Raw genomic sequence first — 24,601 nt, forward strand, 5'->3', positions numbered from 1 at the left:
ATGGCAACAGAGGCCAGCAAGTCTTGGACAAACAAACTTTTCGTAGCCACACTCGGGCTAATTTTTCGGGGTCGGTCCACCTGCGCACAACACACTCGAGGGATGTTTCTTGCAACACAGTAGTTTCAGGTGCAGCCGGCTTGTTTCCTTCTTCATTCTTTTGCTCTGTTTTTTTGCAAACTCATTAGGGGGTGCACTGAACCTGGAGGCACTGCAATACCAGGTCAATGCCTGGAGAGGACAGAGCAAGCTCTTTTTCCATCTCCCTGTTCTAAAAATCCATTTAATATATGGTCCCCAGATAGGGGACGTATCAGATATTAAACTGATAAGAACAGATTTTTTTTTTGATTGAAAATATCTTTATTACAATCAGTCGTCGTCAGGCATACATAAACTGTGACGCAGCACAGTTCAATAAATAAGACACTACATACTCAGCACCATGGTACAACATACAGCACAGGCTCCCTACGCTATACATCATACCACCCGCTACACTAACATTCCCGCATACCTTAAGCAATCCTAAAACAACAAACAATAAAGCAATACAGACAAGTGATGGGGTAAGGGGGGTGGGAAAGAGGGGGGTAGGGAGGGGAAAATCACAGGCCCGAAGCTTTATTGAAAGACGACACAACACAAGGGGAGAGGGGGAAGGAGAGGGGTATCAATCCTCTTCTTCCTGGTCCGATCTGTCCATGATGGAATAGTCTCTGAGCAGGCTGTGGACCAGCCTGCGGCAGTCCAGAAAGGACATCCTCTCCTTCTTCAGAATGAGGCGGTTCCTGGCAAGCCATATAGCGTCCTTAAAACAGTTCATAAGGCGCCAGGCCTCCCGGGTTGCCTCATCGCCGAAATTCCCAGGGAACAGGCCGTACAGCACCGCGCAGTGCGTTAGCCTGTTCCTGGGCACAGCAGTCACTGAGTTCAAGTTCCAGGGCGTCCAACAGGCCCTGAGCAAACGGACACTGCCAAAAGAGGTGCAAAGATGTTTCCTCCACGAAGGGGCACCGGGGGCAGTACCGCGTTTTGCACAGGTTGCGGGCATGCATGAATGACCTCAAGGGCAGTCCCCCCTGAATGGCCATCCAAGACAAGTCCTTGTGCCCGTTGGTCAACGTTCGCCGAAGCCACATTAGTCCATACAGTCTCTGCGGTGGCCGCAGTGAGCCCTGGAACGAGCTCCATAGGGTCCTGTGCTCTGATGAGCTTGTGGACAGTTTTTGGCTTCCACAAGTCGGGCTTGAGTCCCTCCAGTTGGTGTTCCCTCACAAACTTGACGACGCCCCCGTAGAACCAGGGAGTGTGCCAGTTGTAAGGGATGGAGCTGTCCCACTTGTCCCAGCTCAGACCCCTCCAGAGGGGGAGGAGGAACAGGCGAGACATGGACCTGCCCGCAGAGCCATTGTTCTGTTGCAGAGTCCTCCGCACACAGTCACATACGAAGGCTGCCCGCAGCAAGGTAGGGATATCCGGAACACCTTTTCCGCCCTTGCGGGGTTCCTTGTACATCACGGAGCGCTTCACTCTGTCCATTTTGGAGCCCCAGATGAAACGAAAACACGGTCCTGGTGATGGCCCCTGCAGACGGTGACATGGGGGGGGCCAGGCCTGTGCGGTGTACTGAAGCACAGGCAGAACTTCGTTCCTCAGGACCAATGCTTTGCCCTCAATGGTGAGGTGTCTGAGGCTCCACAGCCCGATCTTCGTATTGACCTTAGCCAATCGCTCTTCCCAGGACTTGAGGGCCGCGCCTTCCTTTCCGAACCAGACTCCAAGGATCTTGATGAAGTCCGGTTTGATGGTAAACGGGAAGGGGGCGGAGGAAGCCAGGTGCCACTCCCCGAAGAGCATAGCCTCCGACTTCCCGCAGTTGACCTTTGCCCCTGAAGCCTTTCCGAACTTCTCGCAGGTCTGGACGAGTGCGGTCACCGAACGCTGGTCAGCGCAGAAGACGGTCACGTCGTCCATGTACAGCGAGCACTTGACCTCGTGTCGATCGGGTCCGGGTACGGTGATCCCTCTGATCTCTCCGTTCTGCCGTATAGCCTCCGCGAAGGATTCTATAACACAAACAAAAAGGAGAGGTGAGAGAGGGCAGCCTTGTCTGACCCCAGAAAGAACCGGAAAGGGGTCAGTCTTCCAGCCGTTCACCAGTACCCTGCTGAAAATATCAAAATACATAACGTTAACAAAACGGACAAAACATATCACCAAGTCCTAACCTACGCAGTGCCCTGCCCATGAACTCGTGAGAGACCCGGTCGAAAGCCTTCTCCTGATCAAGGCTGACCAGGGCCGCGTGTGCACGGCGGCTTTGGATGTAATGGACCGTGTCCCTCACTAGGGCGAGGCTGTCTGCGATCCTGCGGCCGGGAATGCCACAGGTCTGGTCCAGATGGACGACCTGACCGATGACCTTCTTCAGCCGGTTGGCCAGCACCTTGGCGAGGATCTTGTAGTCCACGTTCAAGAGAGAGATGGGACGCCAATTTTTCAAGTCACATCTCTCCCCCTTCCGCTTATACAGGATCGTGATCGTACCCTCCCTCAACGACGGAGGCATTCTGCCCTCCACCACCATCTCCTCGTACAGCTCCAACAGGTCCGGGCAAATGAGATCCCCCAGCGCTACATAGAGCTCCGCTGGGAGACCATCACTGCCCGGGGTCCTGCCAGGCCTAAAGGATTTAGCCGCAGAGAGCAGCTCCCCCACCGTCAAGGGGGCGTCCATGGCCGACTGCACCTGCGGGATCAACAACGTTAGTGATACCTGACAGGAACTCGTCGGCCACTTCGGAGTCGGTGGTCTTCGGGGCGTAGAGGCTGCGGTAGAAGCTGGTGACAACCCCCATCACGTCCTCTTTGCCCTTCCGCAAGCTTCCGGTCTCATCCCGCAGCTCAGTCAGGGGCGTGTGGCCGGCGTGGAGTTTCCTGAAAAAGAACGAGTTACATTTCTCACCCTTCTCCAGGTTCTCCACCTTGGAACGGAAGACGATTCGCTTGGATTCCTCCTCAAAGTGCCTTTGCAAGCTCTTTTTGGTCTCCTCCAGCTCCTCCTTCACGTCCCAGCCGCACCGGAGAAGGTCTTGCAGTGACCGCAGCTCGCGCTGCAGCCTCCTGAAGTCCCTCTTTCTTCCGCACGCCTGTTGACGACTCTTGGCCTGAAAGAAACTGCGAAATTGAACCTTAACAAATTCCCACCAATCACTAACACGCTCAAACATACATTTATCGTTGCGCCATACGATGTAGGCCTCTCTAAGCTCCTCCAGAACCTCCTCCTGAGCCAGCTAGAGCACAATTCAGCTTCCAAGAGCCTGGGCCAGATGGGAAACCATGGCCCAGAACCCCTTGAAACAGAATGGCCCTGTGGTCAGAGAAGAAGCAGGGAACCATAGAGTGCCTAGTCTGCCTGACTGCTCGAGAGGCAAACACAAAGTCAATCCGAGAACGGAGCGAGCCATCGGGGCGGCTCCATGTATAATTAACAGAGCCGTTCCCGATGGACCCAACAACGTCCTGCAAGGATGCTTCAGTCACCATCTCGATGAGCAGTTTGGATGTGACATCCAACTTGACAGATGTCCCAGAACTGCGTCCGTCCGCTTCAATGGGGCAGTTGAAGTCCCCACCCAACACTACAGCCCTGGAGGTTGCGAGCTGGGCCCGCAGGGCCTGGAATAGTTCCAGACGCGCACCCTTCTCAGGAGAGGCATACACATTGATGAGCCTTACGGGCTCCCCCGCCCAAGAGCCGTCTGCAATTAGCAATCTGCCACAGACAAGCTCCTGAACAGAATCAAGTGTAAAGTTGCCTCCCCTGATCAGGATGGCGACCCCTGCGGACTTACAGTCGCCCCCGCCGGACCAGTAGGAGGGACCGTGGGACCACTGCCTGGCCAGATGGTTGTAGGACCTAGAAGAGGACAGAGCACATTCCTGCAACATATACACATCGCACAACTGAGCATTTCAAAAACGAAAGAACTGTCTGGAATCTAGACCTATCTCTCATACTCCGCACATTTAAGCTAAAGATGGAAAGATTAGCCATGGGGAGAAAAGAAAAGGGTAGTCACAGACTCATACGATACCACTCCGGTCGGGCGGATCCTCTTCTTCGGGGCCCGCCGGCCCGACCCATTCCCGTATGCACTCCTCCAGCGCCTCTTTCAGGTGTGCATTCTCTGGGACGTCCTCGAAGTCGAAAGCCTCCGGTTCGTCGACCAGATTCTCCACCACCTGATCCATGTCGCTTTCCTCCGGGAGGTCATCTTCGCAGACCTCGATGATCTTTTTCTTGGAGGTCTCAGCCGATGGGCTGTCCCTCACTTTCCTCTTCCTGTCGGGAACCACTGTGGGGACAAGAGGGGGAAAATCCTCCAAGGAGAGAACCACAGCAGCGGGAGGAAAGGTTAGTGCTGCTGGGTTGGGGGAGTGGGGTGGGAGGGTGGGGGTAGGGGCGGGGGACAGGGGACCCACTGAGGCAATGGGATAGGGGAGGGATTCCTCAGTGGGGGTGGGCGGGGAGGGAGAGGGGGGAGGGGGGGAAGGAGGGGGAGGGGGAAGGGGTAGGGAGGGCGGGGGGTGGGGGGAGGGTTAGGGGCCGTCGTCCTCTTACCCTCCTTCTTCTTCTTCTCCTTCTCCTTGGGCTTCTGCGCTGCTTGGGCTACGGCCGGCTGCTGGCCGGTCGGAGCTTTGGCAACCACGGATGCCCACGTTCTCTTTTCCCTCTGGGGGCAGGCCCTGTAGCTGTGGTCCGCATGGCCGCAGAGGTTGCAGGTTTTTGCCTTCGGACAGTCCTTGGTCCCATGCCCCGGCACTCGGCAGACTCTACAGGAATCTTCGCTGCAGTCCTTCGCCTGATGACCCTTCTTGCTGCATCTCCTGCAGATCTGCGGCATATCCGGGTAATAGATGAAGCCTGGAGCGTCACCCAAAGAGAAAGCCTGAGGCAGGTGCTGGAAACCGTCGTCCGATGACTCATCCCTGTTGAGCCTCACGACCACCGACCACTTGCCAGTCCAGAATCCAAGGCTGCTCAGGATCTTGGAGGGTTCCTTGACCACTGTGCAGTACCTTGCAAGGAATGTGGCGATGTCCTTGCCTGGGATGTACGGGTTAAGGATTGAAACCGTCACCCGCCTCTCCTCCCTTTGGATTAAGCAGTTGCTTACAAAGCGAGAGAAAGGGGATTCGGGCCTCGCTGCCTTTACCGCCTCCCAGTACCTCCTGCAGGTGTTGAAGGAGGCAAATGTCACATAGAAGATCCCCGTGAAGAAGAAGATGCTGAGGGTTTCAGCCTTGGAGAAACCCTGGTCCAGGACCATCTTCTTAGCGAACACATCCTCAGACATGTCCGGCTCTCTACCATCCACCTTCTTCAGTCGCATGGCCACCGTAGTGCGCATCCAGGGCCGCAGTGTAGGGACGCCTGGATCCGCAGCCTTGCTGGTCGTCGGCTGAGCTGGGGCGGCAGAGGAAGAGGCATCCACGACCTGGGCCTCCTGGCTCTTCCTCGCTTCCTTCTCTGCTGGGTCTTCTCATCTCCGGTGCTGGTGCTGAAGAGGCCATCGCTTCTCCCTGGTCGAGCTCCTTTCCTGGTGGGCGGAGCTTATGCAGATCCTCGTCGAAGAGGGCGGAGAGATGCAAATCCTCGTCGCCGGCTTCTTCGGGGTTCAGCGTCGTCCTTCTCGGGGTTCCGGGGCGTCTTCGTCGATCGTTCGTCGGCAGGCGGGAATCGAAGTGGTTCTCCGGTCAAACCGTCGGGCACAGGACAATCGAGCAGCAGGCCGAGAGGAAGGTTCACTCTCGTTCCTGGGGAATAGCCCTACACCCAATAGCTGCAGTGAGCTTAAGACGAATTAAATCGCCGATGCCCAAAGGCCGAGTGCAGGGGGTACCCCAGGACCTGAGCCGTCAAGTCAAGGCAGTTCAGTAAGACAAGATACTACACTTGATCTTAGCCAAAAGGCCGAGAAGCGATGGCCACAACGGTTTCCCGAAAACTCCCCTTCTCGGACACCACGTCCTTCTTGTTAAGGCGAAGCCAGACATACATACCCTATTATGCGCTCCACCCTCTCAGATGGCGGACCGGACGTGCTTTCACACTGCATCTCCTATTGCCTAGCACTGCCTCTGTCTTCCTTTCTGCTCTCAAATCTGAATAGCTCCACCCCCCAATCACACTGCGTCTGCTTCCACCTGATGGATGGCAGACATACACGTCTCTGTCTCTGTCTCCGTCTCTGTCTGGCATACATGACATGCAGCTAGCTCTTTGGCTGGCTGTCTCTGTAGCTGGCTGGCTGTCTCTGTGGCTGGCTGCCTAGCTGGCTAGCTTATTATTAGTACCTACCTACCTACCTATCTATCTATCTATCTATCTATCTATCTATCTATCTATCTATCTATCTATCTAATCTATCCTATCTATTCTATCTAATGTATCTAATCTATCTATCAAAGAACATGGAGGGTGAATTCTCCCAGCTGGAGCCGTAGGCAGGCAGCATCAGCAGGATACATCGGCCACCAGGAAATCAAATCCAAAGGAAACGGTTTAATAAACTGCACCTACCTTTCCACCTACCTGCTCGGTCGCTTGACCGGCTGCAACTGAGCTGCTTGTTGTGCTGGCAGCTGTGTATAGCAGCAAAGCCTTGATGACATCACGTCCCGCGATGACATCACCAGCACTGGCCCGGCAGCCAAGTTGTAAACAACTCTGCCAGTTGGTTGCCATGGCAACAGAGGCCAGCAAGTCTTGGACAAACAAACTTTTCGTAGCCACACTCGGGCTAATTTTTCGGGGTCGGTCCACCTGCGCACAACACACTCGAGGGATGTTTCTTGCAACACAGTAGTTTCAGGTGCAGCCGGCTTGTTTCCTTCTTCATTCTTTTGCTCTGTTTTTTGCAAACTCATTAGGGGGTGCACTGAACCTGGAGGCACTGCAATACCAGGTCAATGCCTGGAGAGGACAGAGCAAGCTCTTTTTCCATCTCCCTGTTCTAAAAATCCATTTAATATATGGTCCCCAGATAGGGGACGTATCAGATATTAAACTGATAAGAACAGATTTTTTTTTTTTTTAAGTTGGCTATCCCATTTGGGATATCAACACTTTTATTTAAAAAGATATTTTATACAAATTAAAATCAATCAAAAATTCATCATCTCATAAAATCATTACAGTGGGATATGATGGCATTACATTATGTTCCAATCTTCAATACACCATTTGTTGGAAATAATCACATTTCTTTTTTTATCCAATAAATAGTATAAAAACATTTCGCTAAAACATAACCCTAAAACGTCATCCACAGTTAAAACATCATGTTTAAAAACAAGAATATTTCTGGCCTTCCAGAGCGCTAATTTTGCACAGTTTATCGTCTTCCATGCCAAAATATGTTGGTCCTTTGTGGGACATTCCAGCTCGCCGTATAAAATAGTCCCGTAATTTAAAAATTTGAGACCCGCCAGCTTCTGCACCAAGGGGAATATTTTTTTCCAAAGTTCTTTTGCGAAAGGGCAAGTCCATAAAAAATGCATAATGGTTTCGTCTTCCTGGCAGGCCTCCCTTGGGCAGGCGGCAGATCTCACAAGTCCTCGGCGATACTGAATGCCCGGCATGGAAGACATTGATGAACGCAGCTCCAGGCCAGATCCTTCTGTGAATTAAAAAGGTACGAAATGTTAATCATTCTCCATATTTTTTTACATTTTTCTTCATTAAAATTTTGGACTGGACAAATAAAACCACTGTTTTTAATATCTAAAAGTACTTTTTTGCTGTTTTTAAAAGTGTCCAACTCTTTCCCTTTAAACCAACTGAGTCACTATATTTTCTAAAATCTTGTAGCTACGGGGTAAATTAAAAGCATATGGGTTGGATAAAATTGTTTTAAACCATCCGTTCTTACGCATAAAATACCCAGTATTGTAGCGGATAAAATATGACCAGTCATGGGTTTTTAAAAGGCTATTTAAAACAAAACAAAAGTACTTGATTAAAAGGAACATGCTAAAATCAGGGAAGTCTTTACCTCCTTTCACCTTTGGCTTAAAAACACTCTCTCTTTTGAGTTTTCCATTTTGGAACTCCAAAAGAAGGTGAAACAGGCCTTGGTGATTTTTTTAAGTAAACATCTGGGGGGGGGAAGACTAAGCTTAAATATAATAAAATGGGCAGTAAAACCATTTTTATTATTAAAACTTTCCCTTCCATCGTTAAAACTCTCATGTTCCACATACATATTTTTCTGGTTAATCTTTTGAGCCACCATATCCCAACTGTGTTTGCCATCGTTTGACTCATTGAAAGAGACTCCCAAAAATGTTGACTGAATCAGTCACAGGTACCGGGATATCCTTTAAAACCATGCCTCCGATATTTAAAATGCTACTTTTACTAAAATTAACTTTAAAACCAGAAGCACAGCAATAAAATTGGATCTGTTTAAAAGTTTTCTGGAGTGCCAGGGTGTCCCTACAAAGCACCGTCACATCATCCATGTACCCCACCACCTTAGCCTCATTGCCTCCTCCACCAGGGAGGGGCACACCACGAATCTGTTTGTCTCTTCGAATTGCGCATAAAAGAGGCTCCAAAGCACAGATAAAAAGTAGTGGGGACAAGGGACACCCCTGCTTAACTCCAGAACTTAAAAGGACATCTTTTGTCTTAAAACCATTAATAATTATTTTACTTGTACAGTTTTCGTAAAAGGCTTTTAAAGACAATAAAAATCCTTCCGGTATACCCATTGCTGTTAAAACTTTAAACAAATAAAAGTGCGAAACACGGTCAAACGCTTTTTCGAAATCTATAGATAAAACTGCTAAAACTCCACTTCTCGATTTCGTATCTTCTATGACATCTTTAATTAAATTAAGATTCTCCCAATACTGCGTCCAGGGACCCCACACACCTGGTTGGGAGATATTATTTTTCCTATAATGTCCTTAAGTCTATTTGCACATATTTTTGCCATAACTTTGTAATCGCAGTTAAGTAGTGTGATAGGTCTCCAATTTTTTATTTCACTTTTTGTCTCCTTTTTTAAAAAGGAGGGAGACCTCTCCTTTCCTCCATGATTGGGGCAATTTTTAGACTTAAAAACTTCTTTAAAAAGACAGAATAAATCATCTTTTAAAATGTCATAAAAGGTTTTATAAAACTCAATGGGTATACCATCAGGGCCCGGTACCTTTCCAGATTTAAAACTCTTGATAGTGTCTAAAACTTCCTGTTCCGCCAGCTCCTGTAAAAGAAATTGCTGTGAAACAGGATCTAAAACATTTGTGATCTCTTTCAATGAGTCTTCCATAAATTAAAATCATACATTTAGGGCTAAAAAGATCCGCATAAAATTATGAACAGTTTTTAAAACCCCCTGCACATCGCTTTCTCCTTCCATACTTTCAATTTGTATCTTCTTCTGGTTGATTTTTTTAAAGAAATATCTCGAGCACGTCTCATCTTCTTCTATATGCTTATTTTGGAGCGGAAAATAATCTCTTTCCCTCTTTGTTCCAGTGCCCGAGATATTTCTTTTTAACTATTAAAAGGTCTTCTTGTACTTCAATTCCGTGTTTTTTTTAGCTTGTGCAGGGTCTGTAGGCGTATATTTAAGTTATTATAAAAATCCCTTTTTTCTTGAGCCTTCTTAATACTTAGTTGGATAAAAAAATCTTAATCTTCTTTTTCATTTTCTCCCACCAACTGCTGATGGGAGTTTTGGGGTCTTTTATACGCCTACATTTATTATAAAAACTGGTAAAATCTGTTAAAACTTGCGGATCTTCTAAAAGGGAAATGTTCATTTTCCAGGTCTTTTTACCATTTTTCCTGACACCGTCAGCTTTAATTAAAAATGATAATAACTTATGGTCTGAAAAAACATTAGTTAAAAGTTCGCAATTAAAAGGGGTCACTGATTCAGAGCAAAAAATAAAATCAATCCTGGAGCTACTCGATGCATTACTCCAGGTCATGCCGGCTTCCGTTGTAGTGTTGTTATTACACTCTTTATATACATCTTTTAATTTAAAATCAGAGACAACATTTTTTAACATGGAAGATGTCTTATCATAATTTATACTTGCGGAACTGGAAAGCCGGCTTTCTCCTTTTAAAACACAGTTAAAATCCCCTGCAAGAATAAAAGGATCAGACGTGTTAGTAAAAAGGGGTAAAATTTCCAGCATTTTTGCGCGTTCATTTTTATCAGGCGACCCTAAAAGTTTAAAAATTGCCACTTAAAACCATTAATAAAAGCTTGACCAATAAAATCCGACCTGGTAAAATCTCATTAAAAGATTCAATAAAAACATTTCCCTTAAAAAGAATGGCGACCCCTGCTGATTTTGATTCGTTTGCCCCAGACCAAACGGATGGCCCATGCTTCCAGTCCTTTTCATATTTTTATAGCATGGGCCATGTGGTATGCCACACTCCTGCAGGAAGAATACTGATGCAGTAAAATAAGATAAAAAATTAAAAAGGGCCGCTCTTCTGTTTTTTGTTTTGACGCCCCTCACATTGAGGGAGATGCCTTTGATTTCAGACATGGTTATTTTTGGGAAAAATTAGCAAGTTCTTTTAAAACGGACTTGCGGGACCAGACAGACTCCCCTCCTCAGACTCCACTGTGCACAACGATGAGGCTGGAGAGGAACTACCTTCACTCAGATTTCCCCCAAGCAGGCGGCTATCGTAAATGGGGAGACCGGCTTGCGCCACACAGACTCCCCCGTAAAAATGTTGACCTATAGGGATCTTCATCTGGTGGCGCTCCACCTGGCGGTGGCCCATCCGGAGGCTCCCCTTCTGGTTTTGGCACCACCCCAGACTCTACCGATGAGTCTACCCGGGGTGGTGGTTGTTCGCTTACTGGGGTTTCAGGCACTGCCGGGGTAGCAACCTTTGAACCCCTCCTCTGGCTAGAGGAAGTGGTAGGCTTTTTGAGGGGCTTCAAGAGGTTTCCCCACCTCAGTGGGTACTTCCCTCGACCCCTCTCCAGCTACCCCAGCAACAGACTTCGAGCCCTCATTGCCCTTTAGCCTTTTCCCCTTAGGAGCCTCCGGTTTCTCTTGTGCGCCAGTCTCCCCGAGAGCCAAATCGGGGTCAACCGATTTCCCATCATCCCCAGTTTCCTGGGGGGGTACTTTCGTCCCCCTATTGGCTCTCTTTTTACCTTTTCTAGCCTGCTTTCCAGCCGCCTCCCGGGGTACCTCCGAGGTGTCCATCTCGTCTCCGCTCTCCGGTTCCTCTCCTCGGGGGTCCGTCTGGTCCATTTCAGCTTCCTCTTCAGATTCTTCTTCATCTCCCTCTTTTTCTTCTTTTTCTTCTTCAGCTGCTTGTGGGGGCGTCACTACTTGCTCCTTTTGACCCTTGCTCCAAGGATTTTTCCTGTGAGGACAAGAGGAAAATAAATGACCCACTCTCTGACATGTTCTGCATCTCTTGCCCATTTCGCATTCCTCTTTGGAGTGGTTTTCGCTACCGCAATAATCACATTGGGCTGAACAGTCGTCTTTTGTGTGCCCATAGGTTTTACATCTCCTGCAGAAAGCTGGCATACCACTAAAAAAGAGGTCGCCATTCGTGTTCCCAATTTTAAAACGGGCAGGTGGAAGCCTCACTCCCCCTGGGAAGCTGGGGTCAGCTATACATTTCACGAGGAATTTCCACTTGGAGGTCCAAACATCAAATTCGTTCATTATTTTCCCCACCAGTTTCACGTGACTGAAAAAGCCTGCCAGGAAGGGACCAATAGCCTCATATGAAACATACGGTGAGTACATCTTAATCACCACGAATTTGTGTTCTTCGAAAACATGTTCCACAAAGCCGACTCCCTTCATCTTTGGGTCATCACAGGACCTCCCCAAACGAGTCAGGCAATCCTGGAGGACGCCTTTCTGACAGAATGTAACTTCGTAAATACCATCGCTTTGGGTAGTCCTGGATCGCCAATATTTCGGCTTTGCGAACTCCTCCAATTCCGCAGAGAATGTCCTGGATGACATGTCTCAATCCTCTTTGGTCTTTTCCACCTGCCTCATAAAAAATACGCATCGTATTTTTTATCCTGGCATATGCCGGGATAGAGCGTGGATGCCCGACCGGGTCGGGATCCGTCTCAGCCGTGCCCGCCTCCTGCATGTTGTCGCTGCAAACCAATTCACTGAGACTGGGTCCCAAATGAATAGGTGGACGTATTCTCCTCCTGGGGACTAAGCCTTCCCCTAATAGCAGCAAGGGTTCAGATCCCACTACAAGAGCGGGACCCTCCCCCAAGGCCAAGGTTCAGGGTACCCCAGGAAGATCCTACGTCCGGAAGGAACGCACCAAAGAAGCCTATTCGACGCAACAATTGCCAAACTGAGACCGGGTGATCTCAGTGGCTGGGGGGATCGCAACTCGTTACCCTGGGACTAAGCCCTCTCCCCAATAGCTACAAGCAGGTTTAGCCCACCGAAGTAGGCGATCCCGCAAGGCCGAGGAGAGGGGTACCCGAGTACCTCTTGACTTCGACACAAGTGCAGCAACAGATACTACACTTGATCTTAGCCAAAAGGCCGAGAAGCGATGGCCACAACGGTTTCCCGAAAACTCCCCTTCTCGGACACCACGTCCTTCTTGTTAAGGCGAAGCCAGACATACATACCCTATTATGCGCTCCACCCTCTCAGATGGCGGACCGGACGTGCTTTCACACTGCATCTCCTATTGCCTAGCACTGCCTCTGTCTTCCTTTCTGCTCTCAAATCTGAATAGCTCCACCCCCCAATCACACTGCGTCTGCTTCCACCTGATGGATGGCAGACATACACGTCTCTGTCTCTGTCTCCGTCTCTGTCTGGCATACATGACATGCAGCTAGCTCTTTGGCTGGCTGTCTCTGTAGCTGGCTGGCTGTCTCTGTGGCTGGCTGCCTAGCTGGCTAGCTTATTATTAGTACCTACCTACCTACCTACCTATCTATCTATCTATCTATCTATCTATCTATCTATCTATCTATCTATCTAATCTATCCTATCTATTCTATCTAATGTATCTAATCTATCTATCAAAGAACATGGAGGGTGAATTCTCCCAGCTGGAGCCGTAGGCAGGCAGCATCAGCAGGATACATCGGCCACCAGGAAATCAAATCCAAAGGAAACGGTTTAATAAACTGCACCTACCTTTCCACCTACCTGCTCGGTCGCTTGACCGGCTGCAACTGAGCTGCTTGTTGTGCTGGCAGCTGTGTATAGCAGCAAAGCCTTGATGACATCACGTCCCGCGATGACATCACCAGCACTGGCCCGGCAGCCAAGTTGTAAACAACTCTGCCAGTTGGTTGCCATGGCAACAGAGGCCAGCAAGTCTTGGACAAACAAACTTTTCGTAGCCACACTCGGGCTAATTTTTCGGGGTCGGTCCACCTGCGCACAACACACTCGAGGGATGTTTCTTGCAACACAGTAGTTTCAGGTGCAGCCGGCTTGTTTCCTTCTTCATTCTTTTGCTCTGTTTTTTGCAAACTCATTAGGGGGTGCACTGAACCTGGAGGCACTGCAATACCAGGTCAATGCCTGGAGAGGACAGAGCAAGCTCTTTTTCCATCTCCCTGTTCTAAAAATCCATTTAATATATGGTCCCCAGATAGGGGACGTATCAGATATTAAACTGATAAGAACAGATTTTTTTTTTTTTTTAAGTTGGCTACCCCTTACAACGGGGGCTTTCTTTATTTAAGTCAACAAATTATTACAAAAACAAAGTATTTTTACAAGGATAAAAATGTACAATAAAATACAATTTTTCCAATAAAATACAATTGTTTTGCATAAAAACACATAAAATCATATTAAAAGGGACTTGGTGGACTTATATCACAGAGCTCCATTCACTTAAAAACCATTTTCTTGCTAAAACAGGGAAATGCTTTCTGTCCAATAAATAATAATAATACATCTCATTAAGACAAATGGTTAAAATGTCCTTCACAGATAAAACCTCATGTTTGTATAATAAAATATTCCTGGCCTTCCACAGAGCTGCCTTCACACAGTTTATAGTCTTCCATGCCATAATTTCTTGAGTCCTTGTTGGGCATTCCAAGCAACCATAAAAAACAGCGGCGTGATTCAGTTCTTTAAGTCCAGTAATTCTTTTTATCAGAGGGGATATTTTAGTCCATACGTGTTGCGTGTAAAAACAAGTCCAAAACAGATGGTGCACGGTCTCTGCTTCCTGGCAGCCTCCCCTCGGACAGATCGCTGAGTTGGTTAAACCTCTTCGGTGTTGGAATGCCCGGCATGGAAGACACTCGTGGATGCAGCTCCAGGCCAGGTCTTTCTGTGGATTAAAAATATAATTAGCATTGGCCATTTCCCATATTTTTTTACATTTTTCTTCATTAAAATTTTTAATAGGAGCAATAAAACCACTTTCCTTCACAGCCTTTAAAATCTTTTTACTGTTTGTCAAGTTTTGAGCGCTTTTCCCCTTCAGACCATAAAAACTAACTGTTGTCTCTAAAATCTTATAATGCTTGGGTAGATTAAAAGCGTATGGGGAAGTTAAAATGGTTGAAAACCACCCGTTTCTCCTCATAAAATACCCAGTATTAAAACGTATAAAATAAGACCAGTAGTTCTCTTTGGACAGGGAGTTAAAACACATGCTAAAAAACTTGATTAAAAGAAAGGCTTTAAAATCAGGAAAGTCCTTACCACCCATCTTCTTAGGTTTACATACAGTTTCTCTTTTTAGCTTTTCCATCTTGGAGCTCCATAAAAAGGTAAAACAAGCTTTGGTTATTTTTTTAAGAACAACTTCTGGAGGGGGAAACACCATACTTAAATACAATAAAAGAGGTAAAATCACCATTTTGGTAATTAAAACCCTCCCCTCCATCGTCAGCTTTCTCATATTCCACATACATAGCTTTTGGTTTACTTTTTGCGCCACCAAGTCCCAGCTACTAAAACCATTGTTTGACTCATTGAAGGAGACACCTAAAATCTGCACAGTATCGGACACCGGAACAGGAATGTCTCTTAAAACCATTCCACTTATATTTAAAATGCTGCTTTTGTTTAAATTAACTTTAAAACCGGAGGCACAAGAAAAAAACTGGATCTGCTTCAAAGTTTTTTGAAGCGATGGGGCGTCCCTGCAAAGCACCGTGACATCATCCATGTACCCCACTGCTTTGGCCTCGAGTCCCCCTCCTCCCGGCAGGGGGACTCCGTGAATCTGTTTGTCTCTCCGAATGGCACACATTAGAGGCTCTAAGGCGCAGATGAAAAGCAGTGGGGACAAGGGACACCCCTGCTTCACTCCGGATTTTAAAAGAATGTTCCGTGTCTTAAAACCATTTACTAAAATTTTACTTGTGCAGCCTTGATAAAACGCTTTAAGAGATAATAAAAAACCCTCCGGTATACCCATTTTTTCTAAAACCTTAAAAAGATAAAAATGCGATACCCTGTCAAATGCCTTTTCGAAGTCTATGGATAAAACGGCAAGTTGTCCTTTTCTTGACTGGGTATCGCTGATCACGTCCTTAATAAGGTTTAAAATGTCCCAGATGCTTCTCCCGGGTACCCCACAGACCTGATTGCAATGGATTAGCTTGTCGATCACGGCCTTCAGACGGTTTGCACACAGTTTGGCCATGATCTTGTAGTCACAATTCAGAAGGGTGATTGGTCTCCAATTCCTCAAACTCGACCTGTCTCCCTTCTTGAAGAGGAGGGAGACATCACCCTTCTTCCACGACCCCGGGAGAGCTTTGGACTTAAAAACATCGGTTAAGAGATTAAAAAGGTCGTCCTTTAAAATCCCGTAAAAAGTCACATAAAATTCTATGGGTATACCGTCGGGCCCAGGTACCTTACCTGTCTTAAAACTTTTAACAGTCTCTAAAACCTCCTGCTCCGTGATGTTCTGTAATAAAAGGGACTGGGAGACAGGGTCTAAAACATTAGTGATCTCCTCCAATGAGTCATTTAAAAAACATTCATCAATGTTTTTTGTGTTAAAAAGATCCGCATAAAATTCATACACTTTTGTTAAAATACCCTGTACATCATTTTCATCATCAATATTGTCAATTAAAACTTTCTTTTCCGTAACTTTCTTAAAAAAGTACCTGGAGCAGGTCTCGTTCTCTTCCAGATGTTTTATTTTAGAACGGAATATCAGTTCTTTCCCTTTCTGCTCCAGGCACTGAGAGATCTCTTTCCTTATATCAATAATCTCTTTTTCTACTTCAATACCGTGATCTCTGAACTTGTACAGGGTTTGCAGGCGAGTATTTAAAAGGTTAAAAAAGGCACGTTTCTCCTTAGCTTTTGAAATCCCAACGTCTATAAAAAATTCTTTTATCTTTAATTTCATTTTTTCCCACCAAGCACTGATGGGAATGTTGGGATTTCTTACTCGCCTGCAATCCTTATAAAAAGTGATAAAATCAGATAAAACCTGCGGATCTTCTAAAAGGGACACGTTTAATTTCCAGGCATTCTTACCAGTTCTCCTGTTAAAATCGCTTTTCACTTTAAAAAACAATAGCTTGTGATCTGAAAAAATATTCGTAAAAAGATCACATTTAAAAGGCAGTACTTGATAAGAGCAGAAAATAAAATCAATTCTAGATTTGCAATTGACGTTACCCCATGTAACGCCGGCTTCCTCAGGTGCATTCATATTACATTTCTTAAAAACATCGGTGAGTTTAAAATCTAAAACAATATTCTTAAGCATGGAAGACGTCTTATCATAGTTTCTACTCACTGAGGTTGAAAGCCGGCGTTCCCCCCTTAAAATACAGTTAAAATCACCTGCTAAAACAAGAGGTTCAGAATCGTTAATAAAAAGCGGTAAAACTTCTAGCATTCTAGCTCTTTCATTTTTTTCAGGAGAACCATAAAAGTTTAAAAACTGCCATTTAATACCATTGATAAAAGCTTTTACAAGTAAAATTCTGCCTGGTAAAATTTCAATAAAAGAATCAATTAAAACGTTCCCTTTAAAAAGTATGGCGACCCCTGCTGATCTGGATTCGTTGGATCCAGACCAGATTGACGGACCGTGCACCCAGTCGTCTTCATATTTCTTATACGTCATGCAATGCGGGATGCTGCACTCCTGCAGGAAGAAGACGGAAGCAGCAAAAACCGTCAGATAATTAAAAAGGGCAACCCTTCTCACTTTTGCCTGTAGACTTCTTACGTTAAGTGAGAGACCGGACAACTCAGCCATTGGAGAGTGTAAAGGAAATCAATCTCGCAACAGGACTACAACTCTCCGGCTACACCAGAGACCCCACTCGAGCTCTCATATCCCCCCACGTCCGAGTCTACTGTGCACATGGACGATGCCGGGGATGAACTACCGTCGCTCAAGTGACTCCCCGGACCCCAGGCAGCAGCAGGGGCCACAGTGTCACCCCATACAGAACATACGGGCAGCACGGTTTGTTGGGTTCCCGACTCACTTACTTCCGCTATCCCCTCCGCAGGGGTGGGATGTTTGCTTCTTGCGGTTTCCGGCACCTCAGAGATGGTGACCCCTGAGGCCCCCTCCTGGCAGAGAGGGGGCGGGGTGCCCCGGCGTGGGGCCTTTGGAGGAGCGTCACTTGGTTTCCCCACAACGGTGAGTACTTCCATCGGCTCCTCCTGCACCACCTCCGAGTAGAGCCGGGACCCGGAGCCCTTGCGCCGCTTAACCGTGGCCTCACCACCGGGGTCTTTCCACTCTGGCACAGCCTGTACCGAAGGCTGTTGGGCCAGAGAGCCGGCGCCAGTCGGCACACCTCCCACCCCAGTTTCCTGGGGAGGGGCCTCCTTCCGGCCACCAGCTCTCTTTTTCCCCGTCCTCTGCGCCTTAGGGCCCTCTGCCGATCTCTCTAGGGGAGTCACTGATGTGTCCATTGCATCACCCGTCTCCGGCTCTTGTGGGGGGGCACTTTGGGTCTCTGGTTGCCCAGGCTGGTGTCCTGGTCTAGGCTTGGGTTGCCCTGGCTGCTCCGTCTTTCTCGGTCTGTGGGGACAGTTTGCATACAGGTGACCGATGTTGTGGCAAAAATTACATCTGGCTCCTTGACGGCACTCTTGTGTTTCATGTTCGGAGCTGCCACATTTCTTGCATGTACTGTCACACTGTTCTTTTGAGTGCCCATATTTGTGACATGCCCTGCAGAAGTCAGGCATTCCCGCAAAGTAGAGGTCGCCACACATGTTGTTCAATTTAAAACGTGCTGGTGGTAATCTCACTCCCCCTACAAAATTGGGGTCGTTAATGCACGTAACTAAAAACCGCCATTTTGAGGTCCAAATACCAAACTCGTTCATAATCTTCCCCTGACACTTCACGCTCTTAAAGTAGGCTGCCAGGAAGGCTTCCACGTCTTTTAGACTAGCGAAAGGGGAATACATCTTAATCACTACAAGTTTGGTAATATCGAGGACGTGCTCAATGATCTGGACCCCCCCAAGCTTCGGATGTTCCTTCCCGGGAATACTCGCCACGAAATCTCGAAAGATTCCCTCTTCGGTGAACGATACATCGTATATCCTACGCCTGGGGTAGTCCTGGATCGCCAATATCTCTCGCTTCTGGATGTTAAAAATTCCCATGAGCACGTCCTCCACGACAAACTTCAGCCCTCGAGTGTCTTCCGTATCACCTGTGAGTATGACTCGCACAGTGTTCTTAATCCGGGCATAAGCCGGTACGGAACCTGGATCCGCATCCATGGTTCTCGATGGTACGCAACGTAACGCTCTGCTTCGCTCCGTAAAGCTCCGCTCCGCAACGCTCCGCTCCGCCCTCCCTTGATCCGAAGATCGCAGGAGGCGATCGCAACCCGTTGTCTGGGGACTAAGCCGCCTGCCTATAGCAGCATGGGGACAATCCCCCAAGGCCGACAGGACGGGTACCCCAGACACCTCTTGACTTCGAAACAAGTGCAGCAACAGGTACTACACTTGATCTTAGCCAAAAGGCCGAGAAGCGATGGCCACAACGGTTTCCCGAAAACTCCCCTTCTCGGACACCACGTCCTTCTTGTTAAGGCGAAGCCAGACATACATACCCTATTATGCGCTCCACCCTCTCAGATGGCGGACCGGACGTGCTTTCACACTGCATCTCCTATTGCCTAGCACTGCCTCTGTCTTCCTTTCTGCTCTCAAATCTGAATAGCTCCACCCCCCAATCACACTGCGTCTGCTTCCACCTGATGGATGGCAGACATACACGTCTCTGTCTCTGTCTCCGTCTCTGTCTGGCATACATGACATGCAGCTAGCTCTTTGGCTGGCTGTCTCTGTAGCTGGCTGGCTGTCTCTGTGGCTGGCTGCCTAGCTGGCTAGCTTATTATTAGTACGTACCTACCTACCTACCTACCTACCTACCTATCTATCTATCTATCTATCTATCTATCTATCTATCTATCTATCTATCTAATCTATCCTATCTATCCTATCTATTCTATCTAATGTATCTAATCTATCTATCAAAGAACATGGAGGGTGAATTCTCCCAGCTGGAGCCGTAGGCAGGCAGCATCAGCAGGATACATCGGCCACCAGGAAATCAAATCCAAAGGAAACGGTTTAATAAACTGCACCTACCTTTCCACCTACCTGCTCGGTCGCTTGACCGGCTGCAACTGAGCTGCTTGTTGTGCTGGCAGCTGTGTATAGCAGCAAAGCCTTGATGACATCACGTCCCGCGATGACATCACCAGCACTGGCCCGGCAGCCAAGTTGTAAACAACTCTGCCAGTTGGTTGCCATGGCAACAGAGGCCAGCAAGTCTTGGACAAACAAACTTTTCGTAGCCACACTCGGGCTAATTTTTCGGGGTCGGTCCACCTGCGCACAACACACTCGAGGGATGTTTCTTGCAAAACAGTAGTTTCAGGTGCAGCCGGCTTGTTTCCTTCTTCATTCTTTTGCTCTGTTTTTTGCAAACTCATTAGGGGGTGCACTGAACCTGGAGGCACTGCAATACCAGGTCAATGCCTGGAGAGGACAGAGCAAGCTCTTTTTCCATCTCCCTGTTCTAAAAATCCATTTAATATATGGTCCCCAGATAGGGGACGTATCAGATATTAAACTGATAAGAACAGATTTTTTTTTTTTTTTTTTTTTTAAGTTGAATACCCACATTGGGGTAAACTTTATTAAAACGTATAATTACTTATAATAACATAAAGATGTTTACAAGAAAAAATTACATAAAATCACATAAAATTACATAAAATTCTCAAGTAAATACATCTATAATAAAAGGGCACTTGGTGGCATTACAATACAGAGCTCCATTCAGATAAAAACCATTTTTTACATAAAAAAGGAGAGTTCTTTTTATCTACCATAAAATATTTGTACATTTCATTAAAAGCAATGCTTAAAACGTCATTCACAGATAAAATCTCGTGTTTAAACACTAAAATATTCCTGGCCGCCCACAGAGCTGCTTTGACGCTATTTATGGTCTTCCATGCCATTACTTTTTGAGTCCGTGTAGGGCATTCCAGACATCCAAATAAAATCGCATCATGGCTTAGTCGTTGTAGTCCGGTTATCTTTAAAATCAGAGGAGTCATCTTTGTCCATATCATTTGGGTAAAAACACAAAACCAAAAAATGTGAGAAGCCGTTTCATCACCTCTGCATCCCCTCCTGGGGCATATGGCCGAGTTGGTCAATCCTCTTCGATGCTGGAATGCCCGGCATGGAAGACACTCGTGGGCGCAGCTCCAGGCCAGGTCTTTCTGTGAATTAAAAACATAGTTAGCGCTCACGTTTTTCCATATCTGTTTGCATTGTTCTTCATTAAAATGTCTAATGGGGGTAACTAAAACATCGTCTTTCAGACTCTTTAAAACCAGTTTGCTGTTTTTTAAAACTTCAACTCTTTTATTCTGTAAGTTAAAAAGGGACACTATTTTCTCTAAAATCTTATATTGTACGGGAAGGTTAAAAGCATACGGGGAACTTAAAACTGTGGAAAACCACCCATGCTTTCTCATAAAAAATCCCATGTTAAAACGACAGAAATAAGACCAGTAAGTATCCTTAAAAAGAGCATTAAAACAAACACAAAAGAATCTGATTAAAAGAAATGTCTTAAAATCTGGGAAATCTTTACCACCCATTACCTTTGGTTTTAAAACCACTTCTCTCCTTAGTTTCTCCATCTTGGAGCTCCAAAAAAAAGTAAAACAAACCTTGATAATTTTTCCCAACATGCGGTCTGATGGAGGAAAAACAACACTTAAATATAATAAAATAGGTAAAATCACAGACTTTGTAATTAAAACCTTTCCCTCCATCGTTAGTTTCCTCATATTCCACATGCAAATTTTTTTGTTTACCTTTTGTGCCACCAAGTCCCAACTAGTAAAACCATTATTAGACTCATTGAAGGAGACCCCTAAAATCTGCACCGAATCCACTACGGGAATGGGGATATCTTCTAAAACAGTGTTTCCAATATTCAAGATGCTGCTTTTATTAAAATTAACTTTAAAACCGGAGGAGTCACAAAAATATTGGATTCGTTTTAGGGTTTTTCGAAGCGACGGGGCGTCCCTGCATAGTACCCGCCACATCATCCATGTACCCCACTACCTTCGCCTCCAATCCCCCCCCGCCCGGCAGGGGGATTCCTCGGATTTGTCGGTCACTTCGTATCATACATAAAAGAGGCTCAATCGCACATATGAAGAGTAGTGGGGACAAGGGACACCCCTGCTTCACCCCGGAGTTTAAAAAGACGTCTTGAGTCTTAAAACCGTTAACTAAAATTTTACTGGTGCAGTTGTCATAAAATGCTTTTAGGGACTGTATAAAACCTTCAGGGATACCCATTTTTCTTAAAACCTTAAAAAGATAAAAATGAGAGACTCTATCAAAGGCTTTCTCAAAATCTACGGATAAAATAGCCATTCTACCCAGTCTCTCTTTCGTGTAATGAATGGAATCTTTTAAAAGGTTTAAATTATCTGTTATGCTCCTCCCGGGTACTCCACAAACCTGGTTGGGGTGGATAACTTTATCGATGACAGACTTTAATCTATTTGCACATATTTTGGCCATTATCTTGTAGTCACTATTTAGTAAAGTGATGGGCCTCCAGTTTTTAATGTCTGTTTTTCCTCCTTTTTTATAAAGTAAAGAGACTTCTCCTTTCTTCCAGGAGCCCGGGAGAGTTTTGGAGTTAAAAACTTCAGAAAGAAGTGCAAGCAGATCATCTTTTAAAACGCCATAAAAGATAACATAAAACTCCATGGGTATCCCATCAGGGCCAGGGACTTTACCTTTCTTAAAACTTTTGGTGGTCTCTAAAATCTCCTGCTCCGAGATGCCCTGTAATAAAAAATTTTGGGAGACAGGATCTAAAACGTTATTAAGCTCCTTCAATGAGTCATTCATAAAATCACAATTAATATCTTTTGTGTTAAAAAGATCTGCATAAAACTCATACACCTTTTCTAAAATACCTGGTGGGTCTGTTTTCCCGTCTATTTCATCGATCAGGGTATGCTTGTCATTGATTTTCTTAAAAAAGTACCTGGAGCAGGTCTCGTTCTCTTCAAGATGTTGCACTTTTGAACGAAATATAATTTCTTTCCCCCTCTGCTCCAGGCACTGGGAGATCTCTTTCTTTATCTCTGCGATCTCTTTGTCTACCTGCATACCCTGATCTCTGAATTTGTATTGCGTCTGCAGACGGGTATTAAGTTGATTAAAAAACTCTTTCTTCTCTTTGGCCTTTTTAACCCCAGCTTTAATAAAAAGTTTTTAATTTTATGTTTCATCTTTTCCCACCAGGCTATAATGGGGATGTTGGAGTTTCTTACCCGTCTGCAGCGCTTATAAAAGGTGATGAAATCGGATAAAATCTGCGGATCATTTAAAAGGGACACGTTTAACTTCCAGGCTCTTTTTCCCACTTTCTTCTCTTTGTCACATTTCACTTTAAAAGATAATAATTTATGGTCAGATAAAACATTAGACATAAGATCGCATTTAAAAGGCAGTATCTGATAAGAGCAAAATATAAAATCAATCCTGGAGCGACAGTTCCTGTTACCCCCAGGTCACGCCGGCCTCCTCTGGTAAGTTACTATTACATTTTTTAAAAACGTCCGTTAACTTAAAATCTATAGTAACATTTTTCAGCATACCAGAGGTTTTATCGTAGTTTCTGCTTGTACTGCTAGAGAACCGGCGTTCCCCCTTTAAAACACAATTAAAATCCCCTGCTAAAATCAGTGGATCCGAGTTGTTTAAAAAAAGAGGTAAAACTTCCAGCATACTTGCTCTTTCATTTTTGTCTGGTGACCCATAAAAATTTAAAAACTGCCATTTAATACCGTCTATAAAAGCTTTGACCAATAAAATCCTGCCTGGTAAAATTTCATTAAAACTTTCAATTAAAACGTTCCCTTTGAATAAAATGGCGACACCTGCGGATTTTGACTCGTTCGACCCGGACCAGACAGATGGCCCGAGTCTCCAATCTTCTTTGTATTTCTTGTAATTTCTGTTGTGTGGGATGCAGCACTCCTGTAGGAAAAAAACTGAGGCGGTAAAAACAGACAGGTAATTAAAAAGGGCAGCTCTTCTTCTCTGGGAATGCAGGCTTCTCACATTAAAAGAAATACCGGACAATTCAGCCATGGGGGTGATAAAAATCTTTCTGTCTTTAGCCCGAGCTCAGCCTCAGCAGTCCTCAGCGAAGCCGGAGACCCCACTCGAGCTCTCGTAGCCCCCCGCTTCGGAATCGACCGTCAACATGGATGCGGGAGAGGAGCTTGCGTCGCTCAAATGCCCCCCCTCCACACCTGAGGCAGTTACTGTATATGGACCCCAAACCGACTCCATGGGCACTGTGTGAGCAGCGGCTTCACTTTCCGGCCCCTCCGCCGGGGCCGGCATCTTACTTTCTGATGTCTCAGGTATCTCATTTATCTCGGAGGTGGTTGCCTCTGGTTCCCCCACCGGGCAAGGAGGAGGAGAGGCTTTTGGCGGCACCCCAAGGGGAGCGTCCACTGGGTTCCCTTCCGGTACTACCATCGGCTCCCCTTTTACCACCTCCGAGTACGCTTTGCGCCTTTTTGTAGCCGCTGCTCCGCCCGGGTCCTCTGCCTCAGGGACAGGTGGGCCTGTATTAGGCCGCAGCCCCTGGTCAGCCTCCGCCGGGGTATCCGCGGCCCCAGTTGCCTGGGGAGGTATCCCCGTCGGCCGACCGTTGGCTCTCCGCTTAGCCCTCCTTTCTTTAGGGCTGTCATCACCTGTTTGGAGGGGGGCTTCAGATGTGTCCATACCTTCTGCTTCCTCTCCCTGTTGGGGGGCTGGTTGGTCTTCCGGCTGCTTCGAACTCTTTGGCTGCTGCTCAGGCCTCCCCATGGCACGACTTCTGTGTGGACAAAAAGCAAAGAGGTGACCAACTCGGTGACAGTTACGGCAAGTTTTTCCCAGTGGACAATTCTTAGCCTCATGAGAAGAGCTGCCACAATTCCTACAGGTGCTTTCGCAATCCTCCTTGGTGTGACCG

General features: G+C 46.6%; 7 pseudogenes; all 7 read right to left on the reverse strand.

Annotated features, from left to right (window-relative positions):
* Nucleotides 1-186: 186 nt before the first annotated feature.
* On the reverse strand, nucleotides 187-361 carry LOC138780516 (U2 spliceosomal RNA; annotated as a pseudogene).
* Nucleotides 362-5,852: 5,491 nt separating this feature from the next.
* Nucleotides 5,853-5,995, reverse strand: LOC138780509 (U2 spliceosomal RNA; annotated as a pseudogene).
* A 945-nt stretch (nucleotides 5,996-6,940) lies between these two features.
* LOC138780518 (U2 spliceosomal RNA) lies at nucleotides 6,941-7,156 on the reverse strand (annotated as a pseudogene).
* Nucleotides 7,157-12,532: 5,376 nt separating this feature from the next.
* Nucleotides 12,533-12,618, reverse strand: LOC138780508 (U2 spliceosomal RNA; annotated as a pseudogene).
* A 945-nt stretch (nucleotides 12,619-13,563) lies between these two features.
* LOC138780495 (U2 spliceosomal RNA) lies at nucleotides 13,564-13,800 on the reverse strand (annotated as a pseudogene).
* A 5,097-nt stretch (nucleotides 13,801-18,897) lies between these two features.
* Nucleotides 18,898-19,044, reverse strand: LOC138780512 (U2 spliceosomal RNA; annotated as a pseudogene).
* Nucleotides 19,045-20,010: 966 nt separating this feature from the next.
* On the reverse strand, nucleotides 20,011-20,227 carry LOC138780496 (U2 spliceosomal RNA; annotated as a pseudogene).
* Nucleotides 20,228-24,601: the final 4,374 nt, after the last annotated feature.

Source organism: Dendropsophus ebraccatus, unplaced genomic scaffold (genome assembly GCF_027789765.1).
Source record: "Dendropsophus ebraccatus isolate aDenEbr1 unplaced genomic scaffold, aDenEbr1.pat pat_scaffold_831_ctg1, whole genome shotgun sequence".
Lineage (NCBI taxonomy): Eukaryota > Metazoa > Chordata > Amphibia > Anura > Hylidae > Dendropsophus > Dendropsophus ebraccatus.